Below are 23,311 nucleotides of genomic sequence, written 5' to 3' on the forward strand. Positions count from 1 at the left end.
ATTGAAACAGGAATTTCAGCAATATAAGATAAAGTATCACATTACATACAAGCCTTTTCTCATTACAGAAGTTGTGAGATTATGACTATGTATCTACTCTGTAAATAAACTTTGATTTTTTATTCCTTAACAATAAAGATCCGCTTATAATATAACTGAAAATAATAAAAACAAATTATCTTATAGACCCAAACTGATTAGCAGTTTGGGGAAATATTTTGAAAGTAATTAACTTTGAAATTAAAAAATCTCCTTAGAGTCCAATCAGGCATTACTATGAAAATTTACATGTTAATATCTATGAGCATCTCAGTTTTAATAGCAATTAATTGCTTTTAAATTAAAAACATGATTATTAGGTATAGTATGTATATGATAAAAGGGGGCATAAATTTAGGAAACAGTTTTTTTTTTAGTGCGCGCTTGCTTACCAAACCCATGTTTTATGGAAATATTAATAGATTATTAAAATGTTGTGAAATTCAATTAAGCATTTTGATTACAGCAGGTTATTTATTATATCTAGTTGCTAATTAAATGTGTCGTACTACGTTAACCATCTCGTTGCAATAGGGAATAGGGGTATCGTTGGAATGGATAATGGAGATGGTAAATGTAAATTTTCTGCTATATGTTAATATTTCTAATCTTATTAACGAACACAGCACTTTGAACAGTTTCCCACTGACTTTTAACATCGGAAATTCTTTTCCCAGCCTTGTTTCGTTTGAATTTGGTTTAAAAACAACTTTCCGAAGCCACCAGAAATGCATCAAGCAATGTTTTTTTAGGGGTAATTACATTTTACGGTTATTGCCACACAGGGTTAATTTTAGGTTGTTGTGGACCCCTTGTTTATGTATACTAATCTGTGATTTTTTTGAAAGGACATGTTTGTCTCTACCGAGGTCTTTGCCCAATTGCTGTGGGATAGAATCTCTAAAAGTTTTTTAAGCTTCGAAATTACATCGTTATCGGATGTCTGCCTTATCACTCTCACTAAAATAACACAGAAAAGCTGGTTCTCAACGATATGTACAGATTTAGAGTCTAAGTTGGGATGTTAAATGAAACCTGGAATTAAATTGTAACATTATTCTTACTTTTTAAAACTTTTCAAAGCCTAAAAATTGTACAGATAACGGGAGGGATGGAAAAAAGTTGCTTGCGAAGATTCGTCTTGAGTAGAAGGAATTTATATTCATTATTTGGTTTTTAGAGTTTAATAATTTACAAAAAATACGGAAAGCAAATTTATCTGCCTTAATTTTTTATATACCTACGTTTTTTAATCCTTATATTGCCTGTAGTTAGTAGTTAATCTTGACTAATTTTAGTAGGTAATTTTTACACTTGTAAGGGGTTTTATTAAACATTAAATTAATTTGAAACATCTATTTAATAAAGAAGTGTTAAAATTATGCATATTCCTTGATGCCTAATGGTTATTATAGTAATTCAGGAAGTAGCTAATTCATTATTTTTGTGAACGACTAACGACTCAAAAATGCCAATGTCTTCTCGTTAGTAAGATTAAGATCAGCATTATTTGCAGTCTTTTGTGCTAAATACACGATAAAGTTATTCCCATCAGGGGGAAACCGCAAGAGTAATTTGGTGTACAAGCTTGAGTAATATTTGAATATGGAAAACTATTTGAGTACCTAATACTGAGTACGATTCCGCTCTCTCGGGTCTCTATCTCTTTTCTGTTATTTCTTTGGAATAATTGAGTAATTAATTACAAATTTTGACCAACCGTTTCCTTTTCGAATTATTCTTTCTGTTGCAACCCACAATATTACTTGTTCTTATGCTGAAGAGGCTCTATATATTTTTATCCATGGATAAGTAAGTATATAATTTGGTTTTCTGAAGAAATAAATTGTTTTATGAAAGAATTATCTATCATCTTCTTAAGTCGAGTGTATCTCCAATGCACTTTGCCTGCTTTTTACCTGTTCTCGTTTACATTTTTATTCAATTTGCCAAAAGCGGTTGAATAATTACAGGGTAGGCAGTTATTACGTCCATTGTTGGATTGAAGTAAATGCTTTGTGTACCATCACCTGTCTCTATTTGTTTAATTTGGCTGCGAACGAAAAAAAAAACCGTGTTAAAAACCGTGACAAATGGCGTTTAATTCAAGGTTTATATCTCGTCTAGTCAATTAGACTCAAAGTCGGCCCAAAATATTTTCGACGGCCAGCCGTAAAAGTATGGAACAAATTGATTAAAACGGAGCAGACCGTTTTTCGGTAACATTCGGGATTGGTCTGTTTCAATTTAAAAAAATGTATTTTTCCAAATACCTAGGTAGGTATTATTAAAAGTAGACCTTACAGTGTTTTTAAACGTTATGAGGTTGTGTTTAGAATTGAATACAATAGGATTAGATTCTAAAAATCTTGCAGTTGTAAGGTCTTGACAGATTGGTGGCCACTTAGCTTAATTTGCTACAAATACACACTACCACAAGTCAGCGCCATGTTTAGATTTCTAAGCTTGTATTTATTTTTTGGTAAATGACACATTAATCGTGCATATGCGTAAATTAAGAATTTACCTATTATGCTGACGATGACAGAATTTTTAATGGTAGCAATTAAAGAGTACACGGCTATTGAGAAGCAAACATTAATAATCCAAGTCTCGACCAATATTATGGGACGTGTAGAAATTTTTAATATCAAATTAGTAGTCGTGACTAATATACCTAAGTGAATTTAGAATATTTTAAATGAAAAATGCAGAAACCTGAAACATTAACATATAGATTTGAAGTAAGATAAAGTAGGTAATGTAATAAATTTTCGGTTTAAGTTTTATCTTGGACTGTGATTCTTATTTTTTCGAATGGAATATTCCTGTATTTTGCTGAAGATCTTAGGATTGTTGTTTGAGCTATTTTTTATATGCCTTACTTATGTAAAATAGTGTAGATACGTTAATATATAAAAAAATACATCATCGATACCTAAGAAGTTTAAAGCAGCTATTAATTTATAAATCAAATTTGGTTTTTAGAATTGGAAATATTGACAAAATTGTTTTTGAGGTTAAAAAATTATGCTGATCTGCTAACATGCCTCCGATATCAGATTGATAATAAGCCCCTCAAAATTCATACAGGGCCGTCCAAGACCGGTAAGAACAGTACGGTTATGTTAGGTTTATAGCTTGTGTTATACACTTTCTGTTTGTTTATGATTCGACATATTTTTGCATTATTTGTAGCCTTATCATTCTAATATTCGAAAATATTAGTGATTTTAGCTATTTTTTGAGGTTAGAAAATTTTGGTGAATTGCTGGTTCAATTCTGACATCGGATTCGGATTGAGCGGGTCAAAATACACAGGAATACATAGGTCAAACCCCGATTTTTAGTCGTTGTTAAATCAAAGAAGCTAGTTTATCAATTTTTTGGATTTTTAAGCTATTTTTAAGGTTTGGAAGGATTTGTGAGCTTATAAGCCAAATTTGACTTCGGATTCGTGTTCAGCGGGTCAAGATACATGGGAATATAAAGATCTGACCACTAGTTTCGGTCTCTAATAAATCATACCTGGATTTTAAACGCCGACTTGTCGATTTTGTGGGTTTTTAAGCTTTTTTGGTGTTATAAACTTCTGGTGATTTGTTGGGACAATTCTGACATCGGAATTGAATTGGGCAGCTCAAAATACATGAGAATAATGCATTCTGGTCGTTTGTACAAGACTTCTTGCGTATTTTGTTACAGATTTTTAACAAATGCTGATATGTAAAGAAAAAATTGCTTTCAAGTGAGCACAACGCAGAACTACCGCTGTTTTCACCAGAACATTTTTTTAGGTTCCTAATAATTACTTAATTAATTAAATTCGATATCTACCTAATTAGACAAGTTAGTGCGATGTGGTTTGCTTGCAGTATTAAAACTATTCCAGTGCGATGCAGAACTGCTGCCATTTTCATTTAAACTATTTTTTAGAAATTCGGCCCTTACGTTTATTTCGGTTTTCAGATTTCTTGTGATAGACGTTTAAATAGAATTTATTTAGGTATGTAACTATTTTTAATACAATAGTCATAATTGTAGCAAGTCAGGAAGATAGAAAAAAGTAAAATATTAAATATATGCCATTATTAAGTAAAATAAATAAAAAACATAATGTATGAAAAACATAGTGTACCTACAGATGTAAATGATAAAAACAGCAAAGTCACAAGATCTTGAACAAGATACAAACAAAGTGAGTGAACAGTAATGATACAAAAAAAACAAGAATGTTAAAAATTACCAACCATGATGATACGGAATAAAGGAGTTTTTAAAAAATACTTTTTATCTCGCTTTTTATTAATATTTAATTTAAATTTACATAAACTTAAATCTTTTACATCTTCAAATATGTAAAAGATTATAAATATTCAACTGTAGAGTTACTTTTAAAGCACAATATCAGACAAAATTGGGATAGGCAGAATGAACATTTTGAATATCATATAAGCTTGATCATAATACATACTTGCAATTCGACTTGCAAGAGTTACTTTCAAAGTTATTTTTATTTTTATTTTTATGTATTTCTAAAAGTTGGTGAAATTTAAAAAGAATAGGCAAAAGGATTAGCGCCAGTTTGAAAAAAATTACTTTTACAGTAATTCTGATAATTTTTTTTGTATTTTAAATATTTGCATAGCAAACGATTTAAAAGATTGTTCTGATGAAAACTGGACTTTAACATACGGATAATATAATGTATAAAAGAATTTTTTCGTTAATGAAGCGACATGAGATGACTAATTAATATAAGCGATCAACTGCTGAACCATTTGTAATATTATAATCGGTAAAAAAATATAATATAAATTATAATAAAAAATTATATGTATATAAGTAAATGAAAAATTATATTATAAAAAGTTCTGCCTCTCGAAAAAATGAGACACATCTTAGATTAGATATACAGGGTGCTCATAAATTAAAAAAACACGAAAATATTTAATTTATTAAATTATTTATTATATTACACAACATTTTTATAAAATAAATCTGTTTATAACCTCAAATAATGTCATAATACAAATTTTAAAATCAGCATTTCACTTTTACTTTTACTCTTTTTCGATAAAGTCAAAAACAAAAGAGTTTCTCCTCTTGTCAAAACCATCCGTGAACACACTGTATATTACAGAGAAACTACATTTTTATTACAACAAATTAAATATATATCAACAGAATAAAGAATACGTTTCTGGGGAAACAAAGGGAGACAAGATCATTCATATAGATCAGTGTTTCTCAAACTTTTTCAAATCTGGAAACCTTTTCCGTTTGGAAGGTAAGGATGGAACCGTACAATCTTGATGCAAGTTAAAGCTACTAACACTATCTAAATTAAAACTTCCGTAACTATTTAAAAGCAAAAAAAAAAACATGTTAGAACACATCAACTATGTAGGTATATGACTTTTCATAGGTCCATCGATGCGATGAATGCAGTTTTTTGTGTTTACACAAATACTATTTTTATTGATGAAAGTTGTAATCTCATAATATCCGGCTCTGCATCAAGCTTATTGCGGTACTTATTTTTTGTTAATACATAAGATGAGAATCCAGACTCGCACAAATGAGTCGTAGGAAATAATGAGAGTTTTTCGGAGCAACGTTAAATTTGCACAAAAAAATAAGTGAACAATGCGACGTTCAAAAAGAGACTAAACTTGTTTTGATACACGTCTAGGGAAGCGTCACCAACGAAAGTTCATGGTACTAACTGACTGGGGATAAATATGAAATGACTTACGACGGTTCTGCGTCATATTTAAGATTCGATCGACGTAGTATTTTTTCGTGAAATCCTCGGCGAGTGTTTTTGCACTTTGAGAAACACTGAATTATAGATTATGAAAAATAGGGGCCCCAAGATAGAACCTTGAGGTACCCCATTCTCCATTAAGTTTAAATAAGATATATCGTTTCTTGCATATCTACATTGTGCTTCCTGGTATAGAACTATAGCTGAAAGTTGTAAAGCACTGTAAAACTATTGGAGTATTTACATCTGCTTTTACTCTTTGCTTTAAGAAAACATTTCTGTTGTTCTCACGAGACCCAACGCGTTTTTTTCGTGAAAAGAATAAATTTATTAACCATTATCGAGTAAAAACTGAAGGAATTGAGGAACAGATGCGAGAGGATTTACAACCCAATAATCTAACCATATCGGAGACGTTTCCACGGTGCCCATTTACACGATTCTTTCTCTGCTATGCGCAGTTTTTATTCTCGCCAACATCCTGTAGAGCAACGGTGCTCTGCCCGCTGGAATTATATTTTATTCAACGGAATGGATGTGTCGGTCGCCGTCCGCATCGGATGATCGACACGTACATTATCTACCTAGAAATCTTAAATTGCCCGTTACTCTAGGGTCAGCCGCGGTTCAAATTTGAAAATCTGCCAAATCGCGCCCGACTTATTTTCGGGGCATGCCCCGAGTTCCGGCAGTGCAGCAGATGTGACAGGACAGACGTCCGGCAGACACTTTAATTTTCGCCGGGCCCCCAAATAAAAATAACGCACGTGTGATTAACTCTGACCGGCCGATGTCTTCGGCGGACACCTTTCGTGTAATGTTTTTAATACGGAGCCGTCCGGGAGTGGTGTCTGAGTGAAGGCTCATTAAAAAATTACATTTCATAAGGATCGGGCTGGAACTCGTTTCGGTGTGCCCCCTAAGTATAAGGTAGAGGACTCTGGTTATAACGACGGTTATATACGGTGTCCGCTGAAAATTTCGCACCTCCCGCGTGTCACATACGATGGAAATCTCAGACGCGGTATCAAGCTGTATTTATACAGGGTGTCCCAAACAAGCAGATTTAACTAAACTGCTTATAGGCTATTGCTTATAGGATTTTATAAGGAACTATGACGTTCAATATATTTTATTACATGAATCGCTCAAATGGTCATTTTAGATGAAAAAACCGCGGAGTGCTATTAGTGGAAATTGGAGATGAGGGAGAAATTCACCCCTTTCAGTTTTTTAATTGTAGCTCGAAAACGAAGCAAAATTTCGCTATAGTTCATTGGAAAAATTATTTAGAGAATTGAATTTCCCATCGAGATGGCTTATTTAAGAAATTTAAAAGGAACATTTTATTCATAAATAAACAATTGAAAAAAAGCAAAAAATAAAATTTTTTGATTTTTATTTTACTTTTTTGACTCTAATTTATGTTAAAAACGACGAAAATCTAAAAAATATTTAAGTTTTAACTATAACTCGGTCAATATTAGTCCAAAAACTTGAAAACGCATCATTTTGAAGGGTATCTCATCTAGTTTTTGTCTAACTTCTACTAAAATAAAAAATAAAGAAAAGTAAAAAAAATAAAAAAATCTTATTTTTTACTGTTTTAAATTTGTTTATTAACGATTTTTTACATAAAATTTATTAAAACATACAAACATATAAACATTTTTTTTTACATAAAAGCCATTTCAATGGGAAATTCAATTCTCTACAATATTTTTTCTATGAACTATACCGAAATTTTGCTTCGTTTTCGTGCTATATTTAAAAAACTGCAAAAGTGCATTTTCACCCCTATCTTCAATTTCAACTCTCTAGTTTAAGCACTCCGCCGTTTTTTTATTTTTAATTATCCTTCGAACAAGTATTGTGATGAAATTCTTTTAACGAATCCTTCTGTTTTTGCAAAAAATGAGAATTAAAACGAATAGGGGTAAACGCGACAAAAATCGAAAAATTGCTTAGTTTGAGAGGCCATATATCAGTCAATTCTCATCCAAAAATACTGTACACGCTTTTTTTTTAAGGAAATTTTATCTACTTATTTTATGAAGCAATGCCTATACCTATCTTTACTCAAAAAAAAAACTAGAGGCAAAAAAGTAAAACTATTGCTTTATTTCAAATTGTTTATTAACGATTTTTTGCATAACATTTTCCTTTTAACTTTTTTAAATAAGCCATTTCCATGGGAAATTCAATTCTCTAAATAATTTTTCCTATGAACTAAGTATAGCGAAATTTGGTTCGTTTTCGAGCTACAATTAAAAAACTGAAAGAGGTTGCATTTTCACCCCTATCTCCAATTTCCACCCTCTAATTTAATATCACTCCGCGGTTTTTTTTCATCTAAAATGACTCCCCAATAAAATTGCTTGAACGTCATAGTTTTAACCCTACTTTTTGGATATAATCAATCGTCTATTATTTCGAATTTAGTCGATAGTGGGTATCGAATTTGGCAAAAAAGATTTTTCAAGCAACTTTGAAACGCCTTGATTTTATTGAAATTTGGTACACTAATACTTCCATATAAGTGTCACATTTTGAAATATTAAACGAAGTAATTGGGTTAATAGAACCGTGAAAAATACCCTCTTTCGTGAACTAATCTGCTCATACTTTTGTCATGGGTCATACTTTGCTTCTACTTTTTTCTGTTTTGTCCTAAAGACAAATTTTGTTAAAAATGTTTCCTCCTTGTAAAATTGTAGTATTTGTAATAGTTTTGGGTTCATTTATTTTTTATTGGATTGCTAGTGCATTTTCGATTCAAACTTGAAATATTCGTTTAATTTCAAAAGCGATTTATTTAATAATAAAAACTAATAACGTATTCAAATTTACAGAAAATTGTTAATAGACATAGATTTCTTATAAGAACTGTTCAAAATGATCATTGTTGTTGGTGATACAAAGTAAAAAACGCACTTTTTTGTATATTGTACTATTGGCTGATAAAAACCATAGCAGGCCATCATTGGTTACACTGGTCATTATTTTCACTAATTGTCATTAATAAATCAGTTTACTTGAGTTTAACTATTCTTACAAGAACAATGGATACAATTTTGATGAACAAACCGATATGTTATTAGTAGATATTAGCGTTGTGATCTTTCAGTTTACTTGCTGTGGCGCGTGTATCGTGAAAGATAACGTAATCCTCCAATCGCAAATCATCAAGATTTCAGAAACATTGAAAAGTTTTTTCGGGAAACTGGTCACTCCAAACTGACTTGTTGAATTAGGTATAAGCAAAGTTTATAGAATAAATATTCTGTAAACTTTGGTATAAGTATAAACCAGGGCGTACCTGTCGAAATGTCTCACTTTTTGGATGTAAGAGGGGGCAAGCTAATTTTTGCTGGAATATCTTCAGTACAACTCGCATAATAAATGTGTAGATCCCTAGATCTGGACGAGGTCCGGAACATTTTCAAAATTGCAAAAATGGTTAAAAATTCAAAAAAAAATACCTACCTATTTTATCTAAATTTTTTACTTATATCTTGGAACCTATGCATTTTGGAAGAATATTGAAGATGAAAAAAGGTTTTAGAATTGCACAATATACTGTAAGTTAAAAATGTTTAAATTTATTACCGATGTTGCAAAATAACAATAATTGATGAAAAAAGGCAAAATAGTCATGTTTTTGGATAATTTTTTAAAAATATTTTAATTACTCCGAGGGCATTCTAATTTTGGTAAAAAAAACTTTAAAGTATAATAAAACAACACACCAAATTTCATTAAAATCGATTCGATAGTTTTCGCAAAATAATTTTTTGAAAATTTTTTTTCGAATTTTCAAAATGTTTGTACAGCCTCAAATAATGCATCTAGATACTTGAAAATTTTTTCACATAGAAAAGAGCGCTCAACCTTTCAAATGATTTTTGAAAAATTGAAATCTGTTGGTTAGGACGGCCATAGTAAATTTTTAAAATTAACATTCTTTTTTTTTATTTAATTAAGTAGATTGCATTTATCAATTTGCAATTTAGTTTTTTTTCAAAAATTATTATTTTGTTCCGTTTCAAAACGTCTCCAAAATGCCACGTTGTAATAATATTAGTAAACAAAATATCCCTCTTATGTTTCTTTTTAGCATTTGTAATATGAATGAATAATAGAAGGTGTCTATAATAAATTAAAATTACCAGAATCACAACAAATTCCGCATTGCTGCACTGCACTGCTAGGCAATTTTTCACCACTTGTCAATAATTGAGATTTATTGCCCAGTCGCCAGTTTAGTTTGACCGGACCTGTATATGGGTATGTCTAAATAAATATTTGAGAACAAGTTTTTCAAATATTTCAATGCCGAGTTGCTGCGTCAGCGACCGAGCCTGGTACTTACTGCCAACCTCTTGGCTCTTCAATTGAGATCGGAAAGATTATACCACATAAATTAAATATAAATATGCAAAAATCACAACTCGATAATAATAATAGAACTGTCAACAAAACTATTGCGAAATATTTAATTAATATTTTTCATGTTTTGTAAATAGAATGGAAACTAATCTCAAAATATGCATCGAATATTTGAAATTCCAAAAAAATATCGACACTGCTGCAAGTTTAGCGCCAGGTTTAGTTATATGTTGGATAATTATATGTATACCTTCGTATAATACCAGTTTTTGTTACTTATAACAAGCTCTTGTACAAATCAATTAATTAATACGTATTAACAGTGCAGTAGACGAATTACAGCTTACAATGGGTACACTCGTAGATACTCCGCAGTGTTCCTAATTAAATTAAATAATTAATTGTTTACTGAAATCGGAAGGTTATCATAATGCTGTTTGATGTAAATGTTTCATTAGTAACTATAAAGTTTCATTAAATTAATGCACTCATTACAGAGTATTAAACTCTGATCAGAAGCCCCAGTGAGGTACAATTGTTTGCAAATGAATATCTCTACTGTAGGTACCTACTAATTTGTACGTGTATGTTATAGGTGTACTCGTATATACTGGAGACCGAGCAGATTTCATAGCAGTAAATTAAAAACCAACGCATCGCGTGAATACCCAAACTTTTGATCTTTTTGAATAGAATGGGGTTCAACTGTTTAATATCATTTTATTTAACTTTGGCTTTTGATGGATTTTTACGTTTGCGTTACATATCTAATAAGACCAAAATATTCCGTTTTCGATTTGACTTACAATTGAGTCCTCTAGTATCAAAACCCCTTAAATCCGTTTTTGATAAAAAATGAAATATACACTTCAAAATATTCCTACTAAAATTCCCTATTGATGTGTTCATTCGAAAGATTGTAAAAGTCACCTAATATAATATTAGATGACTTTTGCAATCATTCGAATGAACACATCAATAGGAAATTTTAGTAGGAATATTTTGATGCGTATATCTCATTCTTCATCAAAAACGGATTTAAGGGGTTTTGATACTAGAGGACTCAATTAATGCGTATCGAATACAATCATCGTATGACTACAAATGTAAGTAATATCACAATGGGAAAATATTGGATCGATTTTACTTTAGTAATAAATAAAATATTAACGCTTTCATACAACTGTAGACAAAAAAAAGTTTCCGTCCTAAAACATTTGAAGAACCTACACCTAAAAAAATGATTTGCAGAAAATTGTTATATTTCTGTTGTTGGCAAAAAATGTCACAATCGCTAGCCATTGGTGCCGTCAGTCAGCCACGCGAGCTACCTAGCTGTTTAGGCCAGTGCGGATCTGTTTTGAGGTGGATGTGAGAAGGGGTAAGCAAATTTTTTTCTGGATTACCTTTAGTACAACTCACATAATAAAAATGTAGATTCCTAGATGTGAGCGAGGTCCGGAACATTTTTAAAATTGCAAAAATGTTAAAAATTTTTTAAAAAATACCTATTTTATCTGAGTTTTTTACTTATATCTTGGAACCTATACATTTTGGAAGAATATTGAAGAGGAAAAAAGTTTTAGAATTGAATTTTGCACCAATGTACCAATTAAAATATTTTTAAAAAAATATCAAAAAAAAAATTTGATTATTTTACCTTTTTTTCATCAATTTATTGCTATTTTGCAACATCGGTAATAAATTTAAACATTTTTAATTTACATATTAATAATGTGCAAAATTCAATTCTAAAAAATTTTTGCCTCTTCAATATTCTTCCAAAATGCACAGGTTCTAAGATATAAGTAAAGACTGAGATAAAATAGATATTTTTTAAAATCTTTTAAACATTTTTGCAATTTCAAAAATGTTTCGGATCTCGCCCAGATCTAGGGATCTACACTTTAATTATGTGAGTTGTACTGAAGGTATTCAGCAAAAATTAGCTTGCCCCGTCTTACATCCAAGAAGAGGGATATTTCAACAGATCCACCTTGGTCTAGCTGGATAGTCGCCGGTTTTCCTGTAATCGAACGATTTCTGTTACGATTTTAGTAAAGTTGTCTTTGGATGCATAATTGTGTGTAATTATGTCGAGAGTAGTTAATGCTAAAAAACAGTAAACAATTAATACTATACTGACTAAAAAAACAAAACCGGTAAGTAGCTATAAAATTATTATTATTAACATATAAAATCTATTCAGGTGTAAAAAACAGAGATAAAAAGAATTTTATGAAAGTAAAAGAAAATAATGAGTTCTAAAAATACGTACCTATTTAAGCTGCTCCCTTCGTTAAAATGTTTGATTTTTAATTATTTTTATAAACTTAATAAAAACGAAGCAAGGAGTAATAAATTATGTACCCAGGTCAGCATCAAGCTTTATCAGTATAATCAAAATATTTAATTATTACTGTTTCATTTTCACCTATAGAAATATAAATCAATAGATTGGTTTATCAAATATCGTTAACAGATTTGAGATTAATAAACCAAAGATTAAATTAATCGGTGATGATAGGCAAAACGCTCAATAAAAATAACACGCCAGAAAAAAACAAGTGTAAACTATTGATTCGCAATGCATCGCCGAGCAACTAAAAAGCAACCATCAGGTTTATCAGGAACAGTTTCCAGGGCCTCCTTTGATGGGAAGAAAAACTACGGGGCCCAGCAGTTTTTGACACTTCCCTTGATTACCATCAGCAAATTAAGGTTATTAATTACCGGCTGCCAACAGCGCGGAAAATTCTATAAAATAAAAAATAAATCGCGAATGTGCATTCTTGCATGTACTATTAAGTGTTTAACGTGTTAATTGAATGTTGCTACAGAAGCAAATTGAATTAGACGTCGATAAACAGATATTTGTGCGGTAGATTTATATTCTTTACCGCGAGGGATTGTTTTTCTCGTGATATGTAATATGTCTCCGATCTCAACAAAGTGTGAATAAATTGTACTGACGGTTATTTTCCTTTACAAAAGGTTCCTGTAAGGCTAATAAAATAAGTGATTATCTACTAATAGTATGAAAATACTTTTTTTACGAACGGAAACATCATCCACGAACATCTTTGGAAATCCACGGACATCTTTGTCGTAGAAATAAATTGTACAATTATATTTTCCTTATATTCTACCAATCTCTGAACGTATGTACAATGCACAAAACTGCACAACAATGTCAACCTACTCAATCCCAATTAATACTTACGAGTACTTCGATTCTAATTCAAAATATGTATTTTGTTTTCTGAAATTCCAATTTTCAACTATGATTTTTTTTCTTTAAGTAGGTATATTGATTGAGTAATATAGTTCTATAATTCTAGTTATCTACATAAAAAGCGTTAAAATTGTAGTTCATTTGTTTCTGTAACTAAGACAATTAAAAGGGTCGAAACCGTACATTTGCCTCCATTATGGATGTCTGTGGATATTAACAAATAACTAGGGATGTTCACGAATGACCAAACTATCCGTGGATGTTCATAGATGTTTTTAGTTGTTAACAGATGTTGGTGGGTGTCCACAAATGTCCGTAGATATCTACAGATATATGTGGATGTTCTCAAATGTTCATAGATGTCCACAGACTTCGTAGATGTTTATGGTTGTCCACAGATGTTCGTGGACACAAGTGACCATGGATGTTTACAGATTTTATGTGGATATCCACCGAGGGGCGATCCGCTGATGTAATTAATCTTCGTACGTTTGCCCTGGAATCTTTATGTAATCTACGTAATCTTATCTGTAATCTATCTGTAATCTACGTAATCTTATCTGTAATCCTCGCTGTAATCTATGTAATCAGCTAATGAATTTCGTCGATGTAGTCGTTATACAACCCCCCCCCCCCTACCTCATTTTCCAAAGAATGCCACAGAAACCTCGACAGAAACCTATATGGTGCGATTGGTGTGTTCCGAAGGGCAATCCGCCAAGGAAAAAACAGACGAAGATTACAAAATTTCTGAAATCTCTTGTAATGTATCTGCAGATTTCAATATCAATTCAAAAAATATTACAAATTTCATATAAATAATCAAGATTACAACACATTTCAGGAGATTTCAGAGTTATTTTAGTAGATTTCAATGATTACTTAAGATTTCAATAGGATTATTAGAAATTAAAAGAATATTTCAAAATTTCTTAATAAGGTTTCAAGGAATACGGGAAGATTACAATAAGTTTTGAATGTCCATTTGAACAAAAATAATTGAATTAACTTCAAATGTCATTCATTTCATTCATTAACAGTAGTACTTTGATTAAGAATTTCCAGTATCAGGCATTTTTTGGGCAAAAATTGTAACATTCTGATTAAGTTTTTTGTTCGAATGAACGTTAAAAACATTTTGTCATGACAAAAATGATAATGCTATTTTGAAAGTAGGTAAGTATTTTCCCAAAAACTAATAAATAAAAAATATATTAAGCTTTTATTAATACTTGCATTTAATACTTTACTTGTATACAGTGTGTTTAAAAAAGACGCGGCAATATTTAAGGGAGTGATTGCTCAGGTCAGTTTATAAAAAAAGTCCTATAAACATAGGTCCGCAAACGCTTCGTTACCGATCTACAGAATGTGAAATTTCATTAAAAAACAGTAAAAATTAAATTTCTCTAAAACGCAGCCCCTTATTATTACCTACTACAAACAACAGTATGTACCACATTTCAAAAATCAATCAAATTTGATAATTTGAATTTCTTTGTTCAATAATTTAAATTTCTCAATTAAAACAACATTGGGTTTAGGTGCGCAATAAAATGTTTTTTATTTTTTTACTCAATAACGGTGTGACGTACGGTGCGTATAATCTGAGGAAAGCTTTCTTCTTCATAATTGAACAAGGAATTAAAAAATTATATTTTTAGAAAAACCAGCGGGGTCCTATTTTTTTCATTAAAAATAGCTAGTCACTGGTAAGACTAAAAAATCGTTTTGTATTGCAAAGTACGCGTCTGCCATAGCTATTGACAGGCCTAAAATTTCATTATAATATCAAGAGGTTTTGGAGAAATTTAATTTTTACTGTTTTTTTAATGAAATTTCAACATTCTGTAGATCGGTAACGAAGCGTTTGCGGACGTATGTTTATAGGAACTTTTTTTTATAAAATGATCTGGGCAATCACCCCCTTAAATATTGCCGCGTCTTTTTTAAATACACTGTATACAGGTAAAGTATTAAATACAAGTGTTAATAAAAGCTTAAAATATTTCTTATTATTTATTTTTTGGGAAAATGTTTATTTTATGTTACTTTTTTTTTTTTATTTTTATTAGTTTATTGGATTATTATATTTTTATCTTTCAATAAAAATATATACTTACCTACTTTCAAAATGGCGTTATCATTTTTGTCATGACAAAAAGTTTTTAACGTTCATTCGAACAAAAACTTAATCAGAATGTTACAATTTTTGCGTAAAAATGATACTGGAAATTCTTAATCAAAGCACTACTGTTAATGAATGAAATGAATGACAGTTGAAGTTAATTCAATTATTTTTGTTCAAATGGACATTCAAAACTTATTGTAATCTTCCCGTATTCCTTGAAATATTATTAAGAAATTTTGAAATCTTCTTTTAATTTCGAATAATCCTATTGAAATCTTAAATAATCATTGAAATCTACTAAAATAACTCTGAAATCTCCTGAAATGTTTTGTAATCGGTTGAAAGATATTGTAATCTTGATTATTTATATGAAATTTGTAATTTTTTTTAATCGATATTGAAATCTGCAGATACATTACAAAAGATTTCAGCAATTTTGTAATCTTCGTACGTTTTTTCCTTAGCGGATCGCCCCTCGATATCCACAGATGTTCGTGGATGTCCAGAGATGTATATTTCTTTAAATTGAAAATGTGTAAGCTGTGAGAAAGTCTTTATTTTCATAAAATAAAAATAGTGTGCTTTTGTTTTGTCCTGAAAGACAAACATTTGTCGAACTTCAAGAGAGTTTATTTTTTTACTCGTACTTCCTTGTGAAGTGGCCAACCATATTAAGATTTGAACAATTAACAATTACTATCAGTCTTTAAAGATTAACCATTAGAATTAGAATAGACATGGAAATAATAAATAATTAGTAGGTACTTACATTAGTTTAAGTTTGTGTAGAGATATGTGACCACTGCATCCGTCAATTTCACTCCTTTCTTTGATACTACAAGAATTTGCTGTTGCTTGAAGCTAGAATTCTTAATAACAAATTATCCGAAAGTCACCCCTTGCTTAAAGTTTACGTATCCTGAACGTATCAGCTTCGAACAAAATCAAACTTGGTTCGATCTAGTAATATAGTCTGGTACTCCTAGACAAAGTGGTCTTTTATAGGAACTAACCTGAACTCCCTCAATTACCGCCTCATACCTTATTCCCGGAATTTCTACGGTGTGGGAGAACAGGGAAAGTATTATCCTTACGTGAAGTCGATCCTGATTTTGAAGAGCGGACCACTTAATTCAGTATTTCTTCAGGGGATTAAACCTGGCTATAAATACTGCCTCTGTTGACATTAGAGTCGTTTCCGGTTTTGTATTTATAATTATTTTTCAGAAAATTTGTGTAAAATATTTAAAAAGCCGTTTTTTTACAAAAAAACTTATGGTTTATAAAATAGAGTGATATTTGAGTTGATGGTTTGCTGCGACTAAGTTCATTGTAACGATTTAGTCGTTATTACCGGCCGTTGTTGGTATTGCCAAATTAGCAGTTAATAAAACAGAATAAATATTCTTAATTGTCAAGCTGGCAATAAAGATGTTATCATTTACTTAGTTAAATATTATTTTGCGGAAACAAAAGTTTGGTATATTGTTGAGTTTGTTCTATGGCTTAATTTACGTTTACATATTTTCCTTCCTTAAATAAAGGAAGCTTCAAAAAACAACTTCCTTAATCCAATTTATAAAATTAATTGCGACGCTATAACTTTTTCAATCTAATAAAACCTGACTTCAATGTTTTTGCGTTACTTAGGTACTTGCGGTTGTTCGGTAACTTTTTTTCGTAGCAACCCCAAAAAAGTTATAGAACGTTTATATAATTCATGTACCGAATTTGACGCTACTGAAATCTGACGAAGTCCTATAGAAAATCGTTTGTAGTTGATTGTAGTAAGTAAAAAAAAATGTTAAAGCTATTTCCAACATTTGCAGTATAGTATCGGGTGTGTATTTCATTTTCTATTACACATGTAGGCATATATGTTTATTTTTTCATATTTTTCACTTACACAGAGGTGGACTTTGGATGTGCTGTGAGATTTAGATTCGAGTTGCCTGTATCTGTAGGTAATTGTGCTCATTTCGATTATAGTTCGACTGTATACAGGATGTAATGACTGCCATAACTTCAGCATGAGATAGAGTAATCATAAATGAACAAAAAAGTTGTATATTGCAGGGGCGTAAGATTAACAGTTTTCAAAATACAGCGAGTATTAATATTGGGGAGATTCATCACAACGTGACAACAGCGCTACACAGCTGCGGCAGACTTGTCCTACGGAAAAAATATAAACTATTATTGTGAAATATTTAGTAAATTTTAAGACAATTGTTTTCCAGTTTTTAAATAAATAAAATAAAATGTATCGATTTTGTAGTACGAAGATAGTGTTGTGCTTAAATTATGAATCTCTTAAAACAGGAATTTAACTTTTAATCAAATTATGAATTTGAAAAATATGTAATTAAAGTACCCAAAGATTAACGTCGTCCAAGTAATCATACGTATTAAAAATAATTTAGGGACTTACCAAAAAACAAAATTCAATAATTTTTAAACGCATAAGTACAAAATAAACTACAACATGCTCAAAATGTCCACCATTTTCGATGCACGCACGACCTTCGAATCCAATTTTCGCGCCCTCGCTGGAAAATATTTCAAGAAAAGGAAATAGAGGTACGCAAAAAACATTTCGACACGGTCCAATTCCAGATACCAACACCGACTGAATTGCGTACTGCTGGATAGTTTAGTACCTCATGTTAACCGCCGCGCCGTTGTCACAATGCTCGGTAAGAATTTTATCGTATTTTAAATTTATTACAACGCTAATTATTTTTTAGAATTAAGCATAAAGAAGTTAAAAAAAGTAATAAATATTATATTTTATGGTATTCTATGAACGCAGTTATGTGAATATTTCTTAATTAATCGAACTTATGTACATCAAATTGGAGATTTTTATTTTTTTTTCTCGGAAATGGTTGAGTTTAGGGCCCATATCATATAGTTATTTCTAGTAGCGTGTATTTTGTTTGTAGTTCCTTGAAATATAATGCACAGCAATTTGCGGGTCTAAATGTACTCCAAAAATCATTTATAGTTGTCTCTAGAGCGTTTATTTTGTTTGCAGTTCCTTTCATTTCAATCATTTGTAGCATCATTTATTTCGTTTGCCGTTCCTCAAAATCTAATATACAGTTTCTACACTTCGTGCCCTGGAACTAAAATTGTTTTTAGTTACTCGTGGTGGCGATATTTCGAATACTTCCTCAAAATATAACTCATGAATCTACAGTCGTTCGTAGTTCCTCAAAAATTAATAAAAAGTATACAGGGTGTCCCAAAAGTATGGAAACAGCACAATAATTTTCGAAAAATGCATTTTGAGGAAAAATGATTTCAGACAAAAGATTTAGGATTTTTCCCTGGCTATTCAATGGTGACCCAAGATTTGACCTTGACCTTCAAGGTTATTTCAAGGTAAAGTTAATTTTTTTCAAATGGGATGCTCTACTTTTGACCCCGGAAATGAAAAGAGCGGAAAATTTTACGTTCAGATATGTCCTTGACCATTTTCCGAATTTGACCTCTGATGGTCATTAAAGGTTAAATCAAGGTCACGCATGGTTTGGCGCGCTGTCTTGAAAACAACGGGTTGCAAAAGAAAATGACCATACCTAACGTTGTAGGATTTTTCCCTGGGTATCTGACGGTGACCCTTGATTTGACCGTGTCCTTCACCTTCAAAAACCGCACTATATCAATTTTGGCAAAAATCAGTTCATTTTTGAAATCGCGTCCGTCATCTTGGATCCGCCATCTTGGATCCGCCATCTTGGATTAAAATTCCTCAAAAACAGATTTCAGATTCGTAGTGATCGACCCCAAAAACCCCTCTATACCAAATTTGGCGTAAATCGGTTAATTTTTTGGAACCGCGTCCGCCATCTTGGATCCGCCATCTTGGACTAAAATTCCTCAAAAAAAGATTTCGGATTCGTAGTTAGCGACCCCAAAAACCCCTCTATACCAAACTTGGCGTAAATCGGTTAATTTTTTGGAATCGCGTCCGCCATCTTGTATCCGCCATCTTGGAAAATGGTCAAGGACATACCTGAACGTAAAATTTTCCGTTCTTTTCATTCCCGGGGTCAAAAGTAGGGCATCCCATTTGAAAAAATTAACTTGACCTTGAAATAACCTTGAAGGTCAAGGTCAAATCCAGGGTCACCATTGAATAGCCAGGAAAAAATCCTGAATCATTTTTCCTCAAAATGCATTTTTAGAAAGTTGTGCTGTTTCCATACTTTTGGGACACATTATATGCTGCAAGCAGTGACTCAAAAGTCATTTAGTGTCGTTTATAACAGCGTCTATTTCGTTGTTCGTTTCTCGAAATACAACCGTTTCTGCTTTAACCAGAGGAGGTCCGTCCGCGACATCACGAAACGGACTATACCCACCAAGCCGATGCTTCTCCACGTCTACGTCTCACAACCGGCCCCGCATAGCGGAATAACAACAGGCTTAAGTGAAGAACTTACCGGGAGATAGTTGGCATTGGTGAGGCGAATAGAATGCGTTATCTGCACTCCGGCCAAACATAATGCCTGTCGAATTCTACGCGGCTGATAAGCCCGAGTGAACAATGGTAAAACAATTTATCGATAAAGTAACCCATCACTATATCTCGTTTCCACGATAGCGCTGTTCCACTAGCTGGGCAAACAACAATGAATCAATTAAAGGTAATAACTTCGCGGGCGCGGTAATAACGAAATTGCATCTCTTTTGGAAGTCCCGAATACCGTAGGAAGTCGGAGATCGAAATCTACGCTACGAAAACTTCCACTTAAATCACGCCCGGATCGGAATTGTTCGACTTGAGATCCGTGTTTGTTGCAAGAGCAACTTGCTGACCTACAAGTTGAAATTTGATGGACGTTCAACAGTCCAATGGCAATTGTTACAATAACTGTAAAGAAATGTTGAAAAAGACAAAGATACCTACCTAATATAGAGCATTTGGCATTAAAAAACATGATATAGTGATATAATCGCTTTTTTTTCTTTGATTTTAATTGGATCTGACTTTTAATTGAATCTGTTTTTTTGAAGGTATTATAATTTCGCACGTGGTATTAAATTTAAACCCTTCAATAAATTTTTTTTTGAAATTGTTTTAATTCTCTTAAATTTAAAGAATGTTATGTAAAATTGCGGGAAAAGTTGAGAAAATTTATATGGTTGTTGTGGGTAGATTGAACTGTATAAATTTCTCTGAATATCGGTATTTTCATTAATATTTGTAAATTAGCTGTAAATTTTCTAAAAAATCATATAGTCAAGTCAAAAAAAAATTTTCTTCGAAAATCGTGACAGGTCCTGTCCTTGTAGGGGTTTTATCCAAGTTATCAAAACCGCCATTGGATTTACTGTGCAATAATTTTTTGCGGAGATATCGATGATTAAAGACAAAATTATCATTTTTCATTCAACCACACGCAAAAAACATTTCTTGCTTCAAATGTACATTTGATTTTAAGGTATTGCACGTTTATATATACGCAAGAAAATACTTTCTTCTTTCAAGTGAAAAAAATTTATTTATTTAAATACTATAAATTTCTATCCATAAATATAATTTCTTACTTTAAAAATAGGCAGCATTTAAAATAAATATTTGATACTTACGGGTAAACGAATTCTATTCTTAATTTTATGATCTACATAGACTTTATAGAAACATGTTTTGTATTGTATATTAATACAAAATTAAATAGTTTTGATCAAATGATTGTATATACTTATTTTAAGAATGTATTTGGATATAAATATTTCTCGGTAATAAAAAATATTTTGTTTCAAACTTACAACAGCTAAGGATTCTTCGTAAGTTTAATCAACAAGACATAAGTTGGTTTTGGACTTATTTATGGTCCTCATCATTATGTCGTTAGAACGATCCAGCTGCTTTAGTATCGTTACTTAGAAGGAAATATGTATACACAGAGCGTAAGTGGCGCCATCTATCGTGCTACTTCCCACCTACGTCATTCTGTGACCTACAATTTTCTTTCAAGAAAAGTAAATTTGATTATAATATGCTACATTTGTCTTGAATAATTCCTACATTATTAATACTAAATTTTAAATATATATGTATATTTTAAGGAACTAGTAGTTTTGAAACAAATATTTTTGCAGTTTATGATGAGTAAGTTAGAGATATTGTAGCTTAGCCCGAAATAATAAATCGGTAACCAACAATCGTACGGAGACCGAGGGGCGATCCGCTAAGGAAAAAACGTACGAAGATTACAAAATTTCTGAAATCTCTTGTAAGTATCTGCAGATTTCAATATCGATTTAAAAAAAAATTACAAATTTCATATAAATAATCAAGATTACAATATCTTTCAACCGATTACAAAACATTTCAGGAGATTTCAGAGTTATTTTAGTAGATTTCAATGATTATTTAAGATTTCAATAGGGTTATGCGAAATTAAAAGAAGATTTCAAAATTTCTTAATAATATTTCAAGGAATACGGGAAGATTACAATAAGTTTTGAATGTCCATTTGAACAAAAATAATTGAATTAACTTCAACTGTCATTAATTTCATTCATTAACAGTAGTGCTTTGATTAATAATTTCCAGTATCATTTTTACGCAAAATTGTAACATTCTGATTAAGTTTTTGTTCGAATGAACATTAAAAACTTTTTGTCATGACAAAAATGACAACGCCATTTTGAAAGCAGGTAAGTATATATTTCTATTGAAAGATAAAAATATAATAATCCAATAAACTAATAAAAATTAAAAAAATAGAAGTAACATAAAATAAACATTTTCCCAAAAAATAAATAATAGGAAATATTTTAAGCTTTTATTAACACTTGTATTTAATACTTTACCTGTATACAGTGTATTTAAAAAAGACGCGGCAATATTTAAGGGGGTGATTGCCCAGATCATTTTATAAAAAAAAGTTTCTTTAAACATACGTCCGCAAAAGCTTCGTTACCGATCTACAGAATGTTGAAATTTCATTAAAAAACGGTAAAAATTAAATTTCTCCAAAACCTCTTGATATTATAATGAAATTTTAAGCCTGTCAATAGCTATGGCAGACGCGTACTTTGCAATACAAAACGATTTTTTAGTTTTACCAGTGACTAGCTATTTTTATTGAAAAAAATAGGACCCCGCTGGTTTTTCTAAAAGTATAATTTTTTAATTCCTTGTTCAATTATGAAGAAGAAAGCTTTCCTCAGATTATACGCGTACGTCACTCCGTTATTGAGTAAAAAAATAAAAACATTTTATTGCGCACCTAAACCCAAAGTTGTTTTAATTGAGAAATTTAAATTATTGAACAAAGAAATTCAAATGATCAAATTTGATTGATTTTTGAAATGTGGTACATACTGTTGTTTGTAGTAGGTAATAATAAGGGGCTGCGTTTTAGAGAAATTTAATTTTTACTGTTTTTTAATGAAATTTCATATTCTGTAGATCGGTAACGAAGCGTTTGCGGACCTATGTTTATAGGACTTTTTTTATAAACTGACCTGAACAATCACTCTCTTAAATATTGCCGCGACTTTTTTAAACACACTGTATACAAGTAAAGTATTAAATGCAAGTATTAATAAAAGCTTAATATATTTTTTATTTATTAGTTTTTGGGAAAATACTTACCTACTTTCAAAATAGCATTATCATTTTTGTCATGACAAAATGTTTTTAACGTTCATTCGAATAAAAAACTTAATCAGAATGTTACAATTTTTGCCCAAAAAATGCCTGATACTAGAAATTCTTAATCAA

The 23,311-nt window shown here is 31.1% G+C and overlaps 1 protein-coding gene across 1 annotated transcript in view; it reads left to right on the forward strand.

The window, feature by feature from the left end:
- The window catches only part of LOC108911518 (ephrin-B2), a 382,567-nt gene that overhangs the window by 841 nt on the left and 358,415 nt on the right, over nucleotides 1–23,311 (forward strand). The gene's annotated exons all lie outside the window — the stretch shown is intronic.

The sequence above is a fragment of the Anoplophora glabripennis genome, unplaced genomic scaffold, assembly GCF_000390285.2.
Source record: "Anoplophora glabripennis isolate ALB-LARVAE unplaced genomic scaffold, Agla_2.0 scaffold77, whole genome shotgun sequence".
In the NCBI taxonomy this organism is placed as follows: domain Eukaryota; kingdom Metazoa; phylum Arthropoda; class Insecta; order Coleoptera; family Cerambycidae; genus Anoplophora; species Anoplophora glabripennis.